The sequence below is a fragment of the Euleptes europaea genome, chromosome 1 (assembly GCF_029931775.1).
Source record: "Euleptes europaea isolate rEulEur1 chromosome 1, rEulEur1.hap1, whole genome shotgun sequence".
Taxonomy (NCBI): Eukaryota; Metazoa; Chordata; class Lepidosauria; order Squamata; family Sphaerodactylidae; genus Euleptes; species Euleptes europaea.
In genome coordinates, this window is record NC_079312.1 from 94,701,517 (window position 1) to 94,725,156 (window position 23,640).

Below are 23,640 nucleotides of genomic sequence, written 5' to 3' on the forward strand. Positions count from 1 at the left end.
TTCCATCCGGAGCAGCCTTGCGGTGCAGAGAGAGCAGAGCAATTTTTGAGAACTTTTATTCTATAGTCAAGAAGCAACTGCATATGAAATTCAAGATGAATGACTGAAGAAGCTGCTATCGCAGCAGCGAAAACGCGAGGGTCATCCGGGCCGCTTATGTATTAGTTCAAGTTAATTTTGACTGATTACAACACTTCTGTGATAATTCTTGTAGAACATTGAGCAGCCTTTTGGAGCTGTATTTTATATGTTGTTGTTCCATTTATTGCACAGTTTTGTATAATAGATGTTTGTTTGCATTGCAAGAGCCTAGTACTATTTATTTCCTCCATCAGGAGGTTGGCAACTCTAGCTATACTGTTCAAATAAAGGCTGAATTTTTTGTGCCTGTCTTAAAGCAAAATATGCTAGCTTTTTACAATTAATTAATACTAGAAAACTTCTGAACATTTTGTGATATTGTAAGTATATTTTGGGATTTTTTTTTTAAAATCCAACCTCTATTGTTTTGAAGTTTTCAGTTGCAAACAAGTCTTGCAAAAGCAACCTGCAATCTTCCTTGTGTTTTGGCAATAGAGACAGGACCCATTATGTTCATTTCTTACTCTCCCATGTTTGGCATTTCTGTCATGTCATTTAAGTAGAAGGACTGCCATACAACTTGGAAAGGATACCCAAAGAAGCAGAAGCCAATGTTGTTGTGCTGCATTCTTCTCCTCTTAAAAATAGACAGATCCCTCTGCTTTGTAAAAGATGAACCAGAAAGTTCAGCTGATGAAGAATGCGGCAGCCCATCATGACCAAATTACACATATCATGAAGTCTTTTCACTGGCTGCCTGAGGCCCAGATATTTAGTTAAAGGATCATCTCTCTCCTTATGAACCCATTTGGCAGTTGCATTCCTGGCAATATGGTCTCCTAGTCCATTAAAGCCTGCCATAGGCCTTTGCTGTTTCTGCCATGCTGCTGTGTATAACAACCTCCTGGAAGGGGGAAACAAGGGTTATCAATCTTCTGAAGTTCTCCTGGAATTACAACTGATCTCCAGTCTACAGAGACTGGTTCCCCTGAATAAAAATGGCAGATTTTATGGCATCAAATCCCTGCTGAGATCCCTCTTCTCCCCCTAGTTTCCCCTCCCCCGGTTCTACCTCAAAATCTCCAGAAATTTCCCAAACTGGAGTTGGCAATCCTACTTGAGACTTATAAAAAGAACTACACACTCACACACATCCTCATTCGGGTCATGTAAATTGATATACCTGAACCGAAAATAAACCTGAAATTAGCCATTTCAGCTATATTCGGGTTTGAGTTGACCTAATACTAAAACATGAGAATCTGCTCGAAGTTGAATAGGTGATTCCCAAAAAAGCCAAATAATCATTTGGCTTTTTCTGGTTCGGGTATTCGCCTTTGTTCAGATGCATGGCTCTGTGTGTCATGCCCCCCCCCACCCATGGCTGAGTCCAAGGCCTCAGATGCAGAGCTGGAGCAGTTGGCCATCCCTCCTGGGAATACAGCTGATGTGCCTTCTGAACCAGATGCTGGATTAAAGGGGCTGTCAGAGGCTTCTTCGTCTAGCCAGGCTGAGGAATTCCAGTCCCCCTTGGAGGCCCGATTGCCAGAGTCAGCCAGAGGCTCAGAAGAAGAATCCTCCCCCATGGTTCACCGAAGACAGAAACTCCGAGCTCTGCTGAATAAAAGAAGACGACATGGCTGTAGGGCCGAAGAGGCATTCCAGCTGTAGAGAATGACAGTGAGTGATGACAGGACACACCTCACTCTGATACCTGGCCAGATTTAAGGAGCAGCGAAGATCAGCCTCGGCGTGGAAGCAACTTACTGAATTTCAGTTTCAGCCAAGCTCCACTATGTTTGCTATCTTGCCTGAGAATGACCTTGGACTGTTTAAAGATGATGCATACCATCTTGCCTGTGACCCAGATTTTGGACTATTAATGATGACCCTTGCTGTGATACGTAAGAGACCCCGGCCTGATTTCTGGACTGCTTCTTAGACTTTGCCTTACCCCTGCTGACCCCACTGCCTCTGTGCAGCCTCCAGGCTGCAGAAGCTTTGGGTTCTGTACCCTCCATCACTTCCTGCCATGCCCGCTCTCAGCTCCCTCTTGTTACCAAGGTTCTTTTAAAATAAAAATGTATATTGACTTCTCTGGTTTCACACGCAGGCATCTTGATGAAATAGGAGATATTTCATTTTTGTAAAGCTGGAAGTTAAGGAACACAAGTATTAAATGCGCAAATAATCTATATTCTCTTTCCATGCTCTTCATTCAAATTAAAAAATAAATAAATAGCCCAAGACAGTTTTGCAATGTATGATTCATTCTTTCAATCAGCTTACTAGAGGAATTCCTGCAGCTATGTCACCTTGGGCTGTGATCTTGTCAGATCCAATAAACTAAGCAAGGTTGAGAGCCGTCAGTATTTTGAGAGCAGATATTGAGCAAAAATAAAAATGCTTCAGGAAGGAATGTTGATTTTAGCGGTGGGAAGGGCTCTTTCCCTTCAGAATTATTGCTAAAACTGTTGTTCCACAGAGAATACATGCCTTAATGTGCTTTGGTTGCAACATAGTTACGCAGTCCTACCACAGAACTGATCTAAGCACTTCCTCTGAAACAAGAGCCTTTCTCCAGTTTACACTGTTATTCCTGCGTAGTGTAGTGGTTAAGAGCGGAGGTTTGGAGTGGTGGACTCTGATCTGGAGAACCGGGTTTGATTCCCCACTCCTCCACATGAGCGGCGGATGCTAATCTGATGAACCAGGTTGGTTTCCCCACTCCTACACATGAAGTCAGCTGGGTGACCTTGGGCAAGTCACACTCTCTTAGCCAGTTTGATTCTTCCTTAAGTGGTAGAGAAAGTCAGTATATAAAAACCAACTCTTCTTCTTCTTCAAACCAGAGGAAGGCTCTACACTTAGCCGCTAAATCACCCTTCCTGCCTTTTCCTTGAGGGATAAGGAAGCAATCATGTCCTTTCCTTCTGCCCACAGACATTGCACGGTTATTACTCTACATGGGTCCTGCAACCCCAGGGATCAACTTTCCCAGGTTGGAAGGGTGAGCTGGTAGAAGGAGGGGAGAGAGAGGAAGAGCCATGATCATTATATGAGGGAATTGCTGAATCCAACCTTAAAGGTATAATCTGCTAATTGAGAACAGACTTCGTGCTTTTGTTGAAGTCCACAAACACTTTTGCCACCAAAAATGTGTATAGTCTTTAAGTTTCCACATGACTTTTCTTTGTTTTTGCTATAGCAGATTAATATAGCTATCTGTTAGGAATTTACCTTTGTGAAACAGGATCCATATTTTTTTCAGTTTTTAGTTATATCCTTTCCCCCCACTTTTTTGTATAATACCCCAAAAGCAATCTTACTATTTTTTAAAAACTCCTCCTTGCCTCTGTACACCTTGACTTTACTGACCCCCCGAAACAAGTTGGGGGGGGTTCCACTGGGCGTCAGCAGGAGGAGGAAGCAGGAAGGGCCTTCAGGATCCACAGACTGCACTGTTTAGAAAGAAGTGGAGGGGGATGACATCAGCAGCTATCCAATTTTTAAAATAATTTGTCTTTTCACATAGCCATTTCACCACTGCCCAGAATTTCACATATATTTGACAGCTGAATTTTGTAACTCATCATATTTGAAGTAGCTGCAAAATCAATGCAGTAGGTCTGGCTGGGCAATTTATTTTTGATGAAATGTCAACATAAGGTGCCCACAAATAAAAAAAAAACTGTACACAGCAAAGGGATTAGCTAAATGCACAACGTTTTTTCTACTGACGTCCTTTTATATGTTTGGCTTCAGGTGTGCTAGTGGCATACAGACGTGATTTAGATTCTTCTGCAACTACCGGAAGAGAACAGATAAATCATGAGTGAAGTTAAATTATATTCCTCTTTTCTTTTTTCGCTGATTTCCCCCCTCACCCAAATGTTGTAGAAAATTGTATGTTGTAAATTTCACTTGAAGAATTTCTGTCGCTGACGGTTGGTGTGGTTATGCTTGAAAGGATTCACACAAGCATATTTCAAATAACCTCCTCATCTTCTATAAACAAACTTTCCCCCATGTTTTGAAAAGGGGTTTAACTATTTCTCTGAACATATGAAATACATATTCCCAGGGCGTTTTTCTGCAATTCTCCTTCATCCTCAGTTTGAAGGTTAATACTGCGTTTGCTCTTTTTTTCTTTTGACCTTTATTCCATGGAGCTGAGAGTGATCTGTTAGCCTCAGAAATAGCTCTGTGAGATATAGTAATCCAATGATCTTCAGAGTTTTCACAGCCAAGAAACAGCTTTAATTCCAATCTGCAATGGGATATCTATTATTAAAAGTATTTAGTTTATCTAGATGTGTCCTTTTCTGTTTTCTTTTCTTCTTCTTTTATCTCATCTCCCCCATTTCTTTTACTTGTATTTTTTTACCAGAATTCCAAGGTATCTAGCGACAGGGAGAGGTAACCAAACCAGACGCTTGAGGGTGTCTGATCTAAGTTCTTGGGGAGAGAACTCTTCCAGTATTGGTCATCCAATGCCTGAACTCACATGCTGATTGGCATAGGGGAAAGGCCTTCAGTGACACAATCTGTACAGTTTTGATGTTCAGGCAAGGACAAGCAAAGAGCAGCTATTTAGTGTTCTGGGCTTAGAGTCAGCTTGCTCAAGCACTGACAGACCTGTCTAGTGTCTAATAGCCTCCTAGGGTGCCTGTACTGCTAGAGCAAATAGTCCACCTATCGCAGTTCAGCCTTTTAAATAATTAATAAAAGTTTAGTTTAATCCAGTCTTGGTGGGTGAGTCTTCCTTTTCAAGTAGGGGCCAAAATATAAACGTGCAAGCATCTAACAGCATATTTCCAATGGAATTTGTTTACAGTCTTACCTTAAGCACTTAATACACTCCACTTCCTGATCACTTCCTCAACATGACATCTACATACTCCTTTTATAGGGTCATCACTTTGTCATGCTGCTCTATGGGGAGCAACCCCTTTGGGACCCCATAAAAACAGACCCACTGACCCAGTCTTCACCAAAAGTTGGGGTTCATGCATGGGGAGTCACTTGAAGCTGCCCTGAAAATATGGGGAAACTACCTCAAAAAATGTCCCCACAGGAGCTTCAAAAAAATCTCCATAGACTATAATGGACCTGAATTTTTTGGGTAAACCCAGAAATAAAGCCAAAATACCCCTTTACTGGTATGGGTATCTGACTTATTCTGGGTTAACTGGGAAAAAAAACAGGCCCAATAAACCCAAACCCAAAAGTTACTGGGTGTTTTTTTTTTGCACAAGCCTATTAACGACTGAAAATTGTAGAGCAAAAGTGCATGAATTACTAAAGCATCAGTAGATTTAGAAGTCAGACAGAATGAACATTCATCTGTATCTATTTTATGTCAAATAAATCAACAATCACCTTTATTTTTCTTTATGCTTCAACTCATTTGGCCATCTGCTATGTGGTGGGATTTCAGAAACTATTTGTAGGCATTCAGTTAGAAGGGAAATGAGATCAAGTTGACTAAAAGTGGAAAATATATGTGGGGATGATGTTATGGTGGTAAATTTGGGAGAGATAATTTGGGTGGAATTTCTCTACACAGCAGTTTATATTCGTGGAGGGGCTGTGGCTCAGAGGCAGAGTAACTACTTGGCGTGCTGAAGGTCCCATGTTAAATCCCCAGCATCTCCAGTTAAAACTGGGTGACGTGAAAGACATCTGCCTGAGACCCTGGAGAGCTGCTGCCAGTCTGTGTAGACAATACTGACTTTGATGGACCAAGGGTCTGATTCAGTGTAAGGCAGCTTCATGTGTTCATATAGCATGTGTTCATATGATCTGGATGGAATTTCTCCACACAACAATGTATATGCATTTCATAGTAGTTTCTCTCTTATTTCCAACAAATGGACTCAGTTTTGCTGTTCCATTTTCCTTTACATTTTGCATAGATCAGCTTGTCTAAGCAATTACTTTGAACAAGTTTTTGAGGTTTGATTTCCCTTGTAACTATTGAATAGTGGCTCCATTTGACTGATTAGTTTTGAAAAGTTACTGGGAAAATTCCTACATTAAGTCAGCTGTTTGTGAAGTCAAGCTGACAGGTGTGATGTTTTCCTGGGGATGCTGAGTTCAGAAAAGGATTACTTCATGCAGTCATGGAGCTAATGGTGTTACACTCAGGACAGCTGTGGGTACATCTGGTGTTAAACTACCATTATTTAAACTTTATGATGTGAGAGACTGCCAGTTTTCCCACTTGCAACGTATAAATTATGTCAATTGCTCATGCACTTTTTCTAACCCTGATTTCTCTTGAATTATGGATGATCGACAGGGCTTGCACTTGCTTTTAGCATTCCCATGTGACCACATTTGCTCTGAGTGCGGTGAACAGTCATAATCTCAGTGTGTTCAGTCAGGAGATGCTTAAATTGTGTGGTCTATAACCATATAACGTGTGTCCTAACCGTTAAGAGAGTTTTTATATCTCAAGACTGACAGGCTATTTTGAGGTGGTTCATGCTTACTTTCTTAGAAAGAAATATGTTGCGGCCACAGCTGTGCAGAAAAGTCCTTCGGCTAGAATTCAGAAGTCCTCTGCATGAACTCCATCTATGTCCTCAATGCATCCTTCTGAAAGGAGAAACAAATTTCCTTCATAAGTGCTGGGAGGTTCCCTATTGGGATCATAATAGCTCTTTTTAGAAGCTTCCTGGTCTGAATGTCATGACAGTTACTTTTCCAAAAGTGACTTTGCACAGTCTTGTTATCCTCAAACCCTTATTAATTCTGCAGCAAATTGTTCCATCTTACTCACAAGACAAGGGAGAGGTGGCCTTTCCAGAGACCATTTGTTTCTAGAGAGAGTACTGGCATGTTATTAGCACTTGGTATAACAATTTTATTTACTCATCTGAAGTAGGGATTGGAGATCAGTCATGTCCCTCAAGCACAAACAGAGACTCTCACAACCTAATAAGCTTATGGCTATTTGTACCCTCTCTCTGCTTCTGATCCATAGGTGGAAACAAGACATTCTCTTTGAAAGAATGGGTAAAGTATTCTCTGTCAGTCTAACCTATCTCACAGGGTTGCTCTGAAGAACCATGTATTCTGCCCTGAATTCCTTGGAGGAAGAGAAGGATAAAAATGTAATAAATAAACAAATAAGAAACAAGAGATATTTTCAGAAGAAGAGACAGATGTTTCTCTGTGATGATATCTGGTATTAGGCACTTGCCTTCAATGAAGTTTAGTCTTAGGACATTCTTACAGATGATACCAGGTTCAAATTTTGCTGTGCCATGCCATGTCTCAGTTGACAGGCATGCTGGAGGGAAGAACTGACTAAATACTCCTCAGTTAACCACATCTTTTAACCAATCAATTATACTTAAATTTATGAGTGTGCTACCCAAGACACCTTCACTATATTTTAAAAAACATACAGTTCAGTGAAACAAACCTATTCCATTATTAGGAGAATGGCCATTTTATTCTCTGTTTCAGAACATCAAAGCCACAGTAGCCTTTTAAAAATGAGCATTGACTCACAGCATGCCAAGGTTTAAAATTTGCCCTTACCGAGTAATTAACAAAAGCTTTATGTGATTTTTGGAGTATGACTTCCCTAAAAAGATGTAAGCAGTTGATAGACAAGACAGCATCTTTCTCAGCCTACTTTTTGTATGTGCCTAGAAATGCCACAGTTGCATGTCACTCACTGATGGAACTGCAGGTCAGTAGAATAATATTCTATTATGGCACAGTATCTGTTTACACTGTTTATCTTCACTCTCCTTTCATAAATTTTGATGGCACACCTCCTTCTTGATCAAAAGCTTATTGGCATATGGCAAAGGTGGTGGAAAGTGTTGTCAAGTCACCACTGACCCCATAGGTTTTTCAAGGCAAGAGATGAAAAAAGGTGGTTTGCCATTGCCTGCCTCTGTGTAACAGCTCTGGACTTCCTTGGTGGTCTCCCATCCAAATACTAAACAGGACTGACCCTGCTTAGGGTCCAAGATCTGATGAGATCAGGCTAGCCTGGGCTATCTAGTTCAGGGCTAGGTAGTATATATGTGAACATTACTCATCAGCACCTTGCAGCTACATGTTTTTTATTGTTTTGAAAGGCAGTGCAGATGTTTCTGTTTTAGTTGCATAAGTAACTGCTTATTCACATGAATGTTTCTTATCACGGAATTATCTTTTTCAATACAAGGCTGCACTTGAATTCTCTTCAGTGTGAGTTCCCTCTTCCAATGTTACTCTGCTTGTAAATCGGGAAAATAAATTCACCTCCCCATCACAACCCTACTTTTGATGATGCAGACACAGTATGGATATGTATGTATTCATTCAGCCTCAACAACTTTTGACATCTTATACTGCAGGGCAAAATAAGGTGACACTAGTTGTTAAGAGTGGTGGGACTCTAATCTGGATTCCCCACCCCTCCACATGAAGCCTGCTGGGTGACTCTGGGCTAGTCACAGGGGTTTAATGCATGGCCAATTTGTCTCGCCTTTGTGCCTTAAAAGTAGTGAATTCCCGTGGTCTAAACGCATGACCGTCTGAGGGCAGTGCATCGGACCCACCTTAGGTGCGATTTAAGAAAGAAAAAAAAACGGGTTAAGCAATCCCTGGTTTCTAGCGATCTTTTTGGTGCTAAACCACTACTTTTTTTTATTTCGCTACATTACCGGAACGCCGGCGTGCATGTAATCACACGACTAGCCCGCTACTAACCTCCTTTTGTTCAAGCTCCCAGCCCCGACAAACAGCTGAGCTGCGGGTGAGCAAGGGTGGGGCAGGTGCGAGCTGGCTAGGAAGGGAAGTGACGTGATGGGGAAGGAGAGCTCCTTTTATGGACTTCCAGGGGAGGACAGAGGGTGAAAGGGGCGGAGCTTCTCTGGCCTGAAGAGTAGCCAGGGAGGAAGCAGGCTGTGACCCAGGCTGGCTGAGCATAGAGCCACCCGGGTAGCCTCCGAGGGAGAGGAAAGCTCAGACTCTCCCTCGAACTGGTCTGAGGCTGAAGAGGCGCCTCAAGCCCCAACCCTCTCCAGGCCAGACAGAGCCCCCCCCCAACCAGCCCTGTAGGGGGGGGTGCTTCACACCATCATGATGGTATACAGGAACGCTGGTGTCTCAAGAAAAAAAAAGGGGAGAATCGGCCTTTGATTGGATAACCCCTCAACCAATCCTTGGGCAATGACACGGCGGTCACTCCACTACTATCCCACATTATATGGGTGGCTCAAACGCACGGGGAGCCTCCAGCAGCTACTTGCTTCGGACTTATAGTGGGATGGACTAGCGTCATGCATTTGACTATCCTGTCTCGGAATAAAATATTGTGAGATAAGGGAGGAGCAAACCAAGAAGATTCTGCCCATTGCGTTAATTCCCACAGTTCTCTCATAACTCCCTCAGCCCACACAGAGGTAAGCAATGGCAAACCATCTCCAAACATCTCTTGCCTTGAAACCATATGTGGCTGTTTGGAATATTTTTCTCCTAACCCTGAGTCCAACGGAGGAAGTGAGTGGGACAAGGAAAAAAATCTCTGTAGCAAAAACACTGTATTATATGGAGGGGAAGAAGGAGGAAGGAGAAGCAGAATTTAGCTCTCTTGTTCTTGAGCTCAGTTTCAAAAAGATACCACCATTAAATCAACCGGCAGACAAATGAATCTCCCCGTCAAATCTAATTTGACCCCTATTTAGCTCAAGAGAAGAAAAGGTTGCAAATTCTAGAGGGAAAACTATGTTAATCTGTTGCAGCAAAATCTAAAAGGCACCTTATGCTAACAGATTTTGTGTGGCATAAACTGGAGAAAGGGTGAGAATTTGTGCTCAATGCCAAATGAAAATGAGAGCAGTAGTTATATAAGTGGGATTTTGTGCACATTGAGTAGATTAAGTGGCAGTAGGCACTGAGTTGATTGAGAGGCTGACAGAATGTGAGGGTTGCATTTAAGAAATATTATTAAAATAATACAGCTAGCAATGGAAACAGTTAAATTTGTATTAACCCTCTGACAGAACAAAAATATCAGTACGATGAGTATGATCGTGATTGGTATAAAGTGGAGTTCATGGGACAGAGCTTACCCACTTCTCTCCTCCCACTGCAGCCCACACATCATGTAAAACATTGCCCCTGGGGATTTGGGGAGTCACAGGAACAGCAGTGGATGCAATATGGGAGTCTGTTGGGGGAGGCGAGAATCAAAAAAAAATGTCCCTTACCTCTGCTGGAAATGCCCTTTCACTCATGGAAAATGAGTTTTGAATCCTGCCAAATATCTTTTAATTAATTATTTTTATTAGAGTGTCAAGAACAATGTTTTGGCACCATATTTACTTATTTTCTGCACAGAAGTGCTCCCTTTAATATCTGAGCCTATTGCCTGGGAAAGCTGCCTCCCCCCCCCCCTTCCATTGGCTGGAAAACTTGTAAGATGAAAGAAGGAGGAGGAGGAGGAAGTTGCCTTTTATATGCCAACTTTCTCTGCCACTTAAGGGAGAATCAAACCAGCTTACAATAACCTTCCCCTCCCCACAACAGACCCCCTGTGAGGTAGGTGAGGCTGAGAGAGTGTGACTCGCCCAAGGTCACCCTGCTGGTTTCGTGTGTAGGAATGGGGAAACAAATCTAGTTCACCAGCTTAGCTTCCGCCACTCATGTGGAGGAGTGGGAAATCAAGCCCGGTTCTCCATATAAGACTCCACCACTCCAAACCACCACTCTTAACCACTACACCACCAGGACTGGATACCTTAAAATGCCAGCCCTAAATATTTTCTTGTTCCCAAATTAGGTTTGCCAACCTCCAATGGGGCCTGGAGATCTCCCAGAATTTACAACTGAACTCCATATAAAAGAGATCTGTCCCCCTGGAGAAAATGGTTGCTTTGGAGGGTGGGCTCTACCCCACTGAGGTCCCTTGCCCTCCCCAGGCTCTGCCCCTAAACCCACAGGAATTTCCCAGTCCAGAGTTGGAAATAACATAAATATTTCTGGGACCTCTAGGGAATCAACATCCAGTATTCTCAAGAATCCTGCATTTCACAAGGATACCAGATATATCTAAAAATATAGATAAGGTATTTTTTGAATATTTATTTTGACTAGAAATATCTGAATACATATCCCTAGTTTGCACTGCAAGTGTATTTCATTACAGAGCAGGAACTGGAATATGAGCTTCCAACAGCTTTACCCAATTGGAGTTTCAAGGTTGATGATGGCCTTGATCCAAAGACCACATGGCAAATAAACTGAGGTTATTAGGCTCAAGGTATGCATGACAGCTACAGAATAAAGTGTTTAGCCACAGATCCCACTCTTACTGCAGACCGCTCTCCTCACATGCTGCTCTTGGGGATACCCTGGTGAAGAGTCCTTCTTGTTCTTCTTTCAAGAAAGCATGGAAACCCATGCTGTTTAAGAGAGCTTTCTGTAACAGCAGAATATTTATTCCTAGTACAGTATTACTGCTTAAGAGGTTATTTTTTGTGCTGCTGGTAATGTTTCTTTGTGTGGTTAGATACATTATCTCTGTATTCTGTAGTGGGAAGTAGGGGTTGCATTTCTTTGTTGTATTTTTGTTGTAAGCTACTGAGGAACCATTGGAGGTGGCCAAAAGAGGGGTAAAATATTTATTTATTTGGTTTATTTATAGCCCACTTTTCTCAGCGCAACTCAAGGTGGATAACAGAGTACAGAAAGAGGGAGAATTCATACAGTTCAGGCAACTGAATGAACAATACAATAGGTAGTGTTACCAACCTCCAGGTGGTGGCTGGAGATCTCCCACTATTACAACTGATCTCTCAGCGATAGAAATCAGTTCCCCTGGAGAAAGTGGCCGCTTTGGCAATTGGACTCTAAGGCATTGAAGACCCTCCCCTCTCCAAACCTCGCCATCCTCAGACTCCACCCCCAAAATCTCCAGGTATTTTCCATCCCAGAGCTGGCAACCCTAACAATAGGACTAAGAGTACAAAATGGAATACAATGTAAGAAACAATGGGAGCATACTGTATAAAATATACAATGAACAATGCAATGAATAATCCAATAGAACTAGGAATGCAATATTGAATGCCAATACCAATGCACTAGGACTGGGACCACAAAATTAAAAGACAATGTGAACTGCAAACTGCCCAGGCCAGCAAAGTGCAAGCAATGCAGAGTGTGGGATTACAAAGGTATAAGACAATTCAGTATCCTGTCACCCACTCCCATATGAAACCGGATTAATAAACAAAGTAAATAATAGTAGCTGTCCTACTCTGCAGCTGAATGACTCTAGTTATTTCAGTGTGATCACAAAAATATATAACTCTCCCAGTAATTTATTATAACAACATTAACTAGCCTATTTGGGGCAGTCTTTACATTACACGGAGATACTCCATGAGTAGCTGTAACATATAGAAAAGGGATGCAAATAACTATGCAAAAGTTGCGATAAACAGACTTATTTATCTTGGTTGAAATGCCTACTTTGGTGGACTCGGGATTCTCTTTTGTTCACTTTAGGAATTTGCGTGCCAATTGTTTTTCCAGCAGCTTTGCATCTGTGTACTCGCAGTATTTGGCATGGTAGATGGGTGTCAGGATACTCGGGGCTGGTCAGTGTAGTTAGGCTGTAGTGTAGGTGCTTCCTTCTCAAATAAAAGAACAACTCGTTTCGCTTCAGATCCAAACAACTGTATTCTTTAAAATTTAACTCCAACAATAGGAACAACAGAAAAATGCAGAACTGGATACAGGAGAACTGTCTTTGTTCTTATTCTATATAAATAAAAACTTACAACCTTCTGAGGGATTTTCTGCCAACATTCTCATAGGGATGGGAATTCCCTCGTCTTCAGTGTAGCAGCTCCCTTCGTGGCCTGCCTTGAGACTGGCTGCTGAGGTCTAGCTCTCTCCCAGCTATTTTATGAATTTTGTTTCACATTCCCTCTTTTGCCTTGAGCCATCTGATCTAGCTCCGTTTTATATAAGAGATGGGCCTTCACACCCTTGATTTTCTCTAATGGCATATTTGGCTGTGTTCCCCTCTCTGCATCAGTATGCTTGTTATGCAGACAGAAAGTGTATTCAGGGAAATATAATGCATTCAGGTTTCAGTGTGCTAGATTGTAAATGCATGTTGGGAATCTGATATTGTGATAAAATCCCAAGCATCTTGTAACATACAAAATGGTTTATGCTGCTGAGATTAATTAGAGGATAAATAAAAGTAGTTGTTTCACCTAGATCAAAAGACACATTGGCACTGTGCTTGTCTCTATCATGAATGTTACTGTTACAATTATATGCCCTAATGAAAATAGGAAGATATGTTTCTTTTTCAAAATATTCAAAATGGTATGCTATCATTTTACAACAGTTATTTGTCAAAGAATTTCATTTCTGGGAGAGATGGTTACCTTGGAAATTAGGTGGTCAGAATTCTATAATGCGTACAACTTTAGACAACTTGTTCTTTAGTACATTTTTCCAGCTTCTAGAAGGCTTCTGACCACAGTTTCTCCCTACAGCAGTATGCTTGTAGCTCTTGCAAAAACCTAACGGAAGCACTTAGCACCAAAGTTGTCAAGCAACCAGTTACAAAGTCCATTGTGAGATGTTCTTCCTCTCTTTGCATTTCCTCTATGCAGTCTAATAGTTCATTCCCATTTTGAATGTCACATAGGTAGCTAAAAGTCCATAGTCAACAGGGTTGCCAGGTCCCTCTTTGCTACTGGCGGGAGATTTTTGGGGTGGAGCCTGAGGAGGCGGTATTTGGGGAGAGGAGGTCAATTGCCAAATTGTCAAAGCAGCCATTTTCTTCAGGTGAACTGATCTCTATTGGCTGGAGATCAGTTGTAATAGCAGGAGAACTCCAGCTAGTACCTGGAGGTTGGCAACCCTAATAGTCAATTTAATCTTGGTGTTGAATATGAAGCACCAACATCCCACAGGGCAAAACTGGCAGGAACAAGGCTTTAAAAATTCACGAATCAAAATCAAAATTTCCCTACCCTATTCTTTAACATACATTAAATAACTAAAAATAGCGCCATTTGATAATCTCCAGAAAATTTTGGAAATGGCTGTTGTTATAATACCTTGGTGTCTGTTTTTCATTCTTGTTTTGTATTCCTTGGAGGTCTCCCATCCAAATACTTGCCAGGGTTGACACTTCTTAACTTCTGAGATCTGACAAGATCAGTCTAGCCTGGGCTATCTAAGACAGGGCCTAGATAGGTTAGGTGGCAGATCTACAGATAGGTTTTTATAAATGGTTTCTAAATATCTAAATGTAGGTCCATATGAAATTGATATCTATATGTCATGCTTTCAAATAGAGTTCTAAGGTCCTCAATCCATTGATTTACCGGAGGTGGGCTCTTATGTTTCCTTCATCGTAATGCAAGTCTTTTAGTTGTCCTAAGGGTAGGGTTTCCAGGTCACTCTTCACCACCAGCTGGAGGTTTTTGGTGCGGAGCCTGAGGAGGGTGGGGTTTGGGGAGGGGAGGGATTTCAATGCCATAGAGTCCAATTGCCAAAACAGCCATTTTCTCCAGAGGAGCTGATCTCTGTTGTCTGGAGATCAGTTGTAATAGCAGATGTTCTCCTGCTACTACTTCCACCAAAACAAAATTACTCTCAGTTGTGTTGAATAGTTCAAAATAACATTCAACGGGAGGCTCAATAAAGTTCAAACAACATCAAATACATTCAAGTGACAACACACTACATACCAAGACTGTGCAAAGAGACAACAGAACTGAACAAAAAGTGCATACTATATACAATGCGTCTCACCTAAGGCTGCATCAGCCTGAAGAAAAAAAGCATATACAGTCCTGAATAATATTCTCAACATTTGTAACATTTTTTAAAAAAGTTATACATTTTATTGAATTTTATTAAAATATACACAATTTTATATATAAAAAACATACCTCAGAGTTTCTCTAGCTGCCCAATATACTCAAACGAGTATTTGAAAGTTTGAAGCTTAAAAAGAGCTAAGTGAATTTTCCAAGGCTTATGTTCAAAAAGATTAAACAGAAGTTTAAATACATATAACTAAAACCCACTCCTCCCTAAATGCAACCCAGCTGCGCCTCAAACCATCTATGAAATACCTTAAAGGGGAAATGTCTTAAAGGGGAAATGCCACCTAGATGCCAAAAGATAGTTACTCCCTATAGCTCCTATAAATGTAATAGGCTAATCCAAAAAGCAGGAAAACTCAATCTCCGTATTAAGACCTTGAGGAGCCAGAGTCTGGAACAAATAAATATGAATCTAAGTTCATTTGCTTTTTTTCTTCAGGCTGATGAAGCCTTAGGTGAAACGCATTGAATACCATGGATCTGCATTCCTTCTTTTGATCCAGTTCTGAACACTTTTTGATGGTCCCCACTGGACAATTGGCATTACCCTTTTAAGGGAATTTCAAAGCACAGACGAAGCCGGGCGTACTTCTTTGAGCTTACGGACATCTTTTCCTATAAGCTATTTGGCTTTATATTTTTCTGGTGGTGACTACTCATGACAATTGTTGTATATATTGTATATAGTATGCACTTTTTGTTCAGTTCTGTTGCCTCTTTGCACAGTCTTGGTATGTAGTGTGTTGTCACTTGAATAGATTTGATGTTGTTTGAACTTTATTGAGCCTCCTGTTGTATGTTATTTTGAACTACCTGGAGGTTGGCAACCCTAAGTAAGAGCATGGAGGGTCCATTTTCATTGACGATCGATAGACCTTAGCATCTGAATCAATAGTTCTTTCTTGCATCAAGAGATGATCTGATCCTTCTCCTTCAGTGATCACTTTTACATCTCCTGTATGCCATCCCCACCGTCTCTACTACCCTAGGCTATGCCCAGAAACTCCACCAACTACTTTACGGCATCTGCAAGAAAAGCTTTTGTCTCTGCTTAGGAAGTAATGAGCATGAAATAGCTTGTGCAGACTAGAATCATGCGTTATATAGAATCAGCAAACTTTCCCAAAATTTGTGAGATGGTCCACTAATTGGCAGAAACTGGAAATGCCGCGCACAAGAATGCCAGTTGGAATGATCCCCTTTGGTGGGACTATCAGCAGCTGTTCTGCTTGGTTGCAACTGTGTAAGGCATAGGCTGACTGATATTGGCTGCAACTTTCTCCCTCACTGCTCTCCCCACTCCTCTGTTGCCCAATGAAATCAGACAAGGAGACACCACACTAATTGTATGATCAAAAGGCCATTAATGAATCAGAAATACATCCGTTTAGATCTGAAACATTTACAACCTTTGCAAAGGAGCATGATTCAGGTAAAATCTTGATTAGTAAATTTTCAGCTGCGCATCCCTAACACGCAGCATGTCATTTTGCCTTGAGAGGTCTTCTGTGAATTTCCACTTCCTCCATAACATGCCTTTAATCAAATATATCCTGCTGCATGAAAAGACAGCCAATCGGGATAGTGATCTAATGGACCTACCTTTCTGCACTAATGCAATTGTGTATTGTACCGAAGAAAGAGCAAAAGGAAAGGAAAGTGCAGTTGCATCCGAATAAACAGCATGAACAGGTCAAAACAAGTAGCACAGTATAGCGTGCTAAATCAGTCCAGACAGGAGAGTATGGAAGATGGAGGCTTTCAGTCCCCATGACATTTCATGCATTTAGGTTTCTCTGAAGTGAACCACTTAATCCTTGAGTGAACAAATCTGATGCTAATGTCCTGTGCTTTGTTGTGTACTATGATCTAATTGAGAATTAATGCATTCTCTTTTGTCCCTTGAATGAACTTGCTGCACACTCCCTTTGGACCAGGCAGTACAAGTTTATCAGCAGTGGAATTCCTCTCTATAATCTTTCTCCTAACTGTATCTTGTCATTTTGACTTACCCACCCAAAAACAGAAATAATGTCACTGTGTCAGGTGAGAAACAAAGAACTGGGATCTGACATTTGTATTTCTTCAAATGCACTTTTGTTTTAAAGAATGCCATTTGGTCACAGTGACTTAATTCTCTTGTGCATAATACCTGTTTGCACAGTACCTGTTTACTTCTGTTTCTTAGTGTGTCAGTATGTCAGAAAGATGCAACAGAGACCAAACAGATCTGCCCTTCCTAGGGTTGCCAACTCAGATTGGGAAATTCCTGGAGATTTGAAGAAAAAGTTGGTTTTTATACTCTGCTTTTCTTTACCTTTAAGGAGTGTCAAAGTGGCTTACAATCACCTTCCCTTCCCCTCCCCACAACAGACACCTTGTGAATTCAGAAACACCCTCCTATCAACCTAAATCTCTTGCCAGATCCCCAGCGTCTCAAGCTTCCCCAGAGTTTACTTCATACACTGACTAAGGAAAATTTGAGCCACAAACCTGCTTGATCTTCAGCAGAGAAATGATCAGGAGAGGATTGGGGTGAGTCCAGCTCAGTTAGCTATCAGGAAACATACAGAGGAGGACCGCTTATCTTTCCCTTCATAATTCAAGCACTGGAATGGAGCTACCCAGCTGCCACCTCATTGTTGTCTGGGCTCTTGTGTATAGATTGAACAATGATGTAAAATCAGCACATTCCAATAATGTATAGTAGTGGCACTGGATCACTGTGTTAAAAGATCAAATTTATCTTGCACTGCCAATTTTCTTCTCAAGACAATCATCCATACTTTGAACTGCTGATACTTCTGCAGTTTAAAAGAGGTGTATGTGTGTGTGTGCTGTTTTGCATCTGCACAGTCAATGACATCCCTAATACACTATGCCACCGGCTGGTAGCCACTGTTGGCACATGCTGTGAACTTACTGGGTGGTTGGCAAAGTCGCATATGCCCCAAGGTCGGGCAGTTCATGCATCATTTAAAAATGAAATATATTTTTATCCACTCTGCACCATTAATCTAATCAAGTCTGCAGGACCTCCTGCATTAGAAGCAGACAAGAAGACTTAAGATCATAGCCTGAAATATCTTCTTTTCCTCCTCTGTCCCTCTTGTTTTGTTTTCTAACTTCCATCCTGATGAAGAGTTCTGAACAGCTTGACAGCTTGCATGGTATTTGGTGATATTTTTGTTTGACCCTAATAAAATGGATTATATATGGCTGTTGCTTTTGGATTAACATATTTAAAGTGTGATTTTGAACTTGCTGTTAAGCACATCCTGTTGCATTCAAGGACTTATTTCCATGTTGTGCACAGGAACTCAAGGCCATTGGGTCGAATGAGTAGTTCCATTTAAGTTAAGTTATAGATAGGATTTCCATTTTAAACTATACTACCTAAATATTTTATTATTCCTAACCGCTAGATAGACTGTTACACTGCATAGTCTCTAAGGCCCAGGCCAAACAATATTGGGAGTTGTGGGAAGCATTTTCCCTACACTGACTTTGTCATACATTGCTCCACTGAAGTTTATAAGTAAGAACCACATTGGTCTGCCAGTCAGCATGGTTTCTCCCCCTATCAGTGACACCCAGTCCTTCTCCCATGCTCTGGGAGAACTTACTGCAACATACGTTTGATTCGAGTCATGGTCTTTACTTTTCTTTGACATTAGAACTGGACATCAGAATACATTATTTATTCCATCTAAATCTCTTGTAGCAACCTTAGCTCACAGGATTCTTGTCACCAGATATTAAATTGGACCATAACTCAAGTCCCGGTAAATCCATTAAAGTAATTTCCACTAGTGGAAGTGCTGGCCTATAAATCTTCTTGTTTGGTTTTACAAGACAGTCTCTGCCCAACAACAACAACAAAAATATTATTGGCAGGTTGTATTAATTGAAACCATTTCAAAGTCAGGCTCCTGTAAAGAACACAAAAACCATGCTTAAAGTAGATAAACAGTGAGACAAAACCTGACAGAGTTCATGGCATTCAGACTGTAAGCTGTCATTGCTTCCCTAATTCATACAACTGCACATTTGAATACAACAAAAGAAGCATGGCAGGAGTACCGGAGATTTTGCCAGCATGGACGCCAAACTATTTTGAAGCACATAAAAAGTTCTTTTGCACATTTTGTCCACTCGTACATGTTATCCCACTAAGATCAATTTCCTGTTAGAATTGCCACTGATATTTCATCTAAAGAGAAGTTAAAAGCAAATATAAAGGGTCCTCCTCAGATGGCACATTTGGATTTTTTTTGGCAGAAATAAAAGAGTTTGGAGAGCTCAATCTCATCTGATCTTAGAAGCAAAGCAGGGTTGGTCCTGGTTAGTATTTGGATGGGAGACCACCAAATAATTCTATGGTCATAATGCAGAGGAAGGCAGAGGAAGGCAATGGCAAAACACCTCTGTTAGCCAAAATGCCCGGTTACAAATTATCATATGGGGGAATTAGCATTCAATAACCAGCACTGGAAATAACTTAAGCAGGATGCAACCTTTGTCTACCAGAGTCCATACCATGACCAGACATTTGCCCATGTGGGTGGTTTCCCTTTGAAGAGGGGAAATACTTCACCTGATCCAGAAGCGGACTTGCAAGGTTCCATGTCGATAAAGGAGGGGGAAGGGAGTAGGGGGGACTCCCCGTGGCTTAACCAGAGAGGATGGAGAGCTGGGTGGTCTGGCATTGCTACCCAGACCGACAGAGTAACAGCAAGCATGCAAGGGGAAGACCTAAGGTAGCGTATGGACTAAGGAGACCCCAGTTATACTCTCTCAGGGGGTGGGGGCTGATTGGATTACCCAGGTGGTTCCCTGTGTGAGCAAAGGAGATAATGACCGTAATGGTCGGCTGCTGGGGTGGGGCAAAAGGACAGTTGAGATGGGTAAGCTAAAACCTATGGCTTGCGCAATTCCGGGAGGGTCAGGAGATGATCGTTGATGGGATTATCTGGCTGGATACAAAGACACAAACAGCTGCATCTGGGCGAGTCACTTTCGCAATGCCGGAGTAGCGATCTTCTGGAGCTGATATCTCGGAGGCTTCCGATGGGCCATTAATCATGCATATGGAGGAGGAGGGGGGAAGGACTGCATGCATGCCTGGTCATCTCTTGCAAAATGACAGCTTGCTGGAGACTGGGTCAGAGAAAATTGATTCCCTCTGGTTCTCCCTGAGAGGCTTCTCTGCCAGTGGTCCCTCCTTGTAAGTTTCACTGGATGGTACAGGAGCCTTCCCTATTGCATTTGGGGCTTGGCACACATCTGGAACGGTGGCGGCACATGTCTTTTGGGGCTGCCATGTAACTAGTCCAGGAGATGGCACCCGCTGGCTTACATCTCTGAACGTCTCTTGCCTTGAAAACCCTAAGGAGCTGCCATAAATTGGCTGCAACTTGATGACACTTTACACACGCACAATTAAGGTGCTTGTATTTTTGGTAGAAAAGGTTCACATCCCTAATTTCTGTTATCTCTATATTTTTACTGAGAAGCTAGCATGTTTTGCAGCTTAGATTTTTTTAGTAGTTATCCAACTATTCTGGCCAAGTACTTACTTGTTCAATATTTGTAGGACCAGTAACTGCAGTATTGAACTATATTTAGTTCAATGATTCCCTCTCCCCCTCACTTCCATCTCCTACTGATAATATGTTGAAAATTCAGTTAAGCCAGTTTCCCAACCTCTTCATCTCACTATCATGTTCCTTAATGTGCCATCAGGGAATGATATTAGCCATGAAAACTGTTGATCTGTGATGGACAGCTGCTTTCTGAGAAATGTCCTGGTCATGGAACCCCTTGATTGACAGGAAGTTAGAATGGAATTCTAAGGACGGCAGTTAGAAAATAGACGATTGGGAATGGACAGTTAAGAGAGAAAGATGCTAATGGACAGTGTTGTGGACAGTGGAGTGAGCTGCAAACTCTCTATAGAGAATTCTCCTCTGGAGTGAGAGGAACACAATTTGGTTTAGGATCATAAAGGATCCATAACCAATTACACAGGGAAATAGCTCTAGTGTCGAGAGAGGGTGATCCCTAAGAGTTTAACAAGAAATATCTCTAGTGAAAAGAGTGATCCAGGCCAGTTTAAAAAAGAAAATTGGGAAATTGTGTATATGTTCCTAACTCCTCCAAGTAAAGAATTACTGTTTGAAGAAGGTTATGCTTATGAAAAAAAGCAGTGACTTCCAAGAGAAATCAATCTCAGTACATAATAAAAGTATCAAATCTTGTCCCTGAACAACCTTAGAAACATCTTGAATTACAAAATATCTCGTGATTAGCCATACGTTCCTCATTCCTGTTGTCCTGTTACAAGCCATATTCATGTTATGATACTTTATTAACCCTACTTTTACATCTCCCTCAACGATGACAAATTAAACCATTTAAAGTTGTACTTCAGAAAGCTTCTTGTGTGCCAAATATTTCTGACCATTATATAAATGAAAGTAGAGCAGCATATCATCAAATAAGTTTAGGAGGATAATTTCTCTATTTGCATGTATAGAGGTTGTATGGTATAGCCCAATCTTATCAGATCTCAGAAGCTAAGCAGGGTTGGTGCTTGACTACCAAGTGGGACTACCAAGGAAGACTCTACAGAGCACACTACTTCTGCTTTTCACTTGCCTCAGCCCCTCGTTGTAAGTTGCTGTAAGTTGGTTGCTACTTGATGGTGCTTACACATGTATACACAGACATACACACCTCCTCTAAATTTACTTTTCTACAAGATTTCCAGAGTGAGTCAGTTTGGTTTGCTTTATGGCAAAAATTTGTGATAGCTTTACTTGAATAGTGTTGAAAAAATGACCTCTCTTTGCCATGAGCATTTTACTTTTTAAAAAGTGTGGTAGAAAAGGGAGAGCATTGCTTCAGTCGTCCAGTTCACAGTACAGAGCAGAAGGCCTGTACTTAGATTAAGAACTGTGAGGATCATTAAATATTGCCTTTGAAATATCCTCCATGAAAGGTTAATTTCCTCTCAGGGGTGCAATACTTTACCAAGAGGCCCTGATTATCCATCACCTCTTATCTATGATTTATCCTTTTCTCCTCAACAACCACAAAAACTCCTTATATTTTTAAAACTCAGCCGTCTCACTCCTACTAATATTTCTACTCACTTATGCTTGTATATCATTGACTGTACTGTGACATCCAACTGTATTATCCCAATCTTCCTAGAGCTCTCCTGCTTTCTTAAAAGCCATTCTCCCTTGCTATGCCTCTTGCCTGTCTCTGGCTGCACATTTTTCTTGGTATTCTTTCCATCTTCTCAAAACCCCTTTTTCTGTGAACCCTTTGGTTTAACCTTATGTTGAAATTCTCCGTTGCTTTCCCTCTTTTACCTCTTCTTTCTGACCTAATTGTAACCTCCTCAGGTCATGCCTTTTGAGGCAACACCCGGGATGAAAATATTAGACATGAGCATCTGATTAAACTAGGTTTTATTAACGGTTGATCTGCATCAGTATCCCTGTGATAACTTTCAAGAGCAGGTTGGAAAAATGGAAAAATGTGGAAGTCACTGCCAGAGGATATATGCCTCAGGCACAGAGGATGTTAAAAGGGGATTAAACAGATTCATGGAAGATAGGTGTATTAGTGGCTACTAGCCATGGTTACTAAATGGAACATCCACATTCAGAGGCAGTAAACTTCTGAATACCGTGGCAGGAAGCAATATCAGGGAGAGGCCCTGGTCTACATGCCCTGTTGTCCCTGCAGAGGAACTGGTTGGTCACTGTGTGAGACAGGAAGCTGGACTAGATGGATCACTGGTCTGATCAAGCAGGGCTCTTATGTTGTTACAGCTTAACCAGTCCCAAGACCAGACCAAATAACACTCACCAACCTTGGGTCAACCTTGGGCCACCTTTAGTGCCAATCCAAAGGAAGCCCCCAAAATTCCTACTTCCCTTAATGGCTAGTCATAAATTATTTGAAAGGAGGGTGAGCTTTATTTTATTTTAATGTAATTTATACTCTACCCCTTCCCTACCAGGTCAGGCTAAGGGCAGCTTCCAACAATCAATACAAATACAATATATAATATAAATTAAAACATAGAATTAAAACCATGTTACTAATCATTTAAAAGATGGCATCCTAATTTCATACCTACTATATAATATTATTTTTCCTGATAGTGAGATGAATGCAGAAATGATTATATGCAGATGACCAATAATGATCTGGAAGTCACAAGTCCTCAGAGTTGAGACCAAGAAAAAAGGAAACAAAATCAACGGAGGGGAAAATAAAAGGAAAAAGAAAGGAAGGGAAAAGAAGAGGGAGGGGAGGAAAAATGCAGAAGGGGAAGAGGGAGGGAGGCCAGCTGATCTACCGTATATACCCATGTATAAGCCGACCCGCGTATAAGCCGAGGTGCCTAATTTCTCCCCAAAAATGGGGGAAAATTAGGCACTTGCGTATAAGCCGAGGGTCGGCTTATAACCCCTCCCCCCCCCGCAGGCTTACCTTACAGGGCTTTCCAGCGGCGAGGGTCTGGTGGTGGCGGCGCGGCGGCGGTGTGGCCCGGGGGGCGGGGCAGCCTTCCTGCAATTGCAGGAGGCTGCCCCAGGCCACTCCCAGCGGGGAGAAGCGGCGGCGCCGCCCGGGGGGGCCGGGGCAGCCTTCCTGCAAT

General features: G+C 41.7%; 1 protein-coding gene across 2 annotated transcripts in view; it reads left to right on the forward strand.

Annotated features, from left to right (window-relative positions):
• The window catches only part of FSTL4 (follistatin like 4), a 524,276-nt gene that overhangs the window by 119,175 nt on the left and 381,461 nt on the right, over positions 1-23,640 (forward strand). The window lies entirely within an intron of this gene.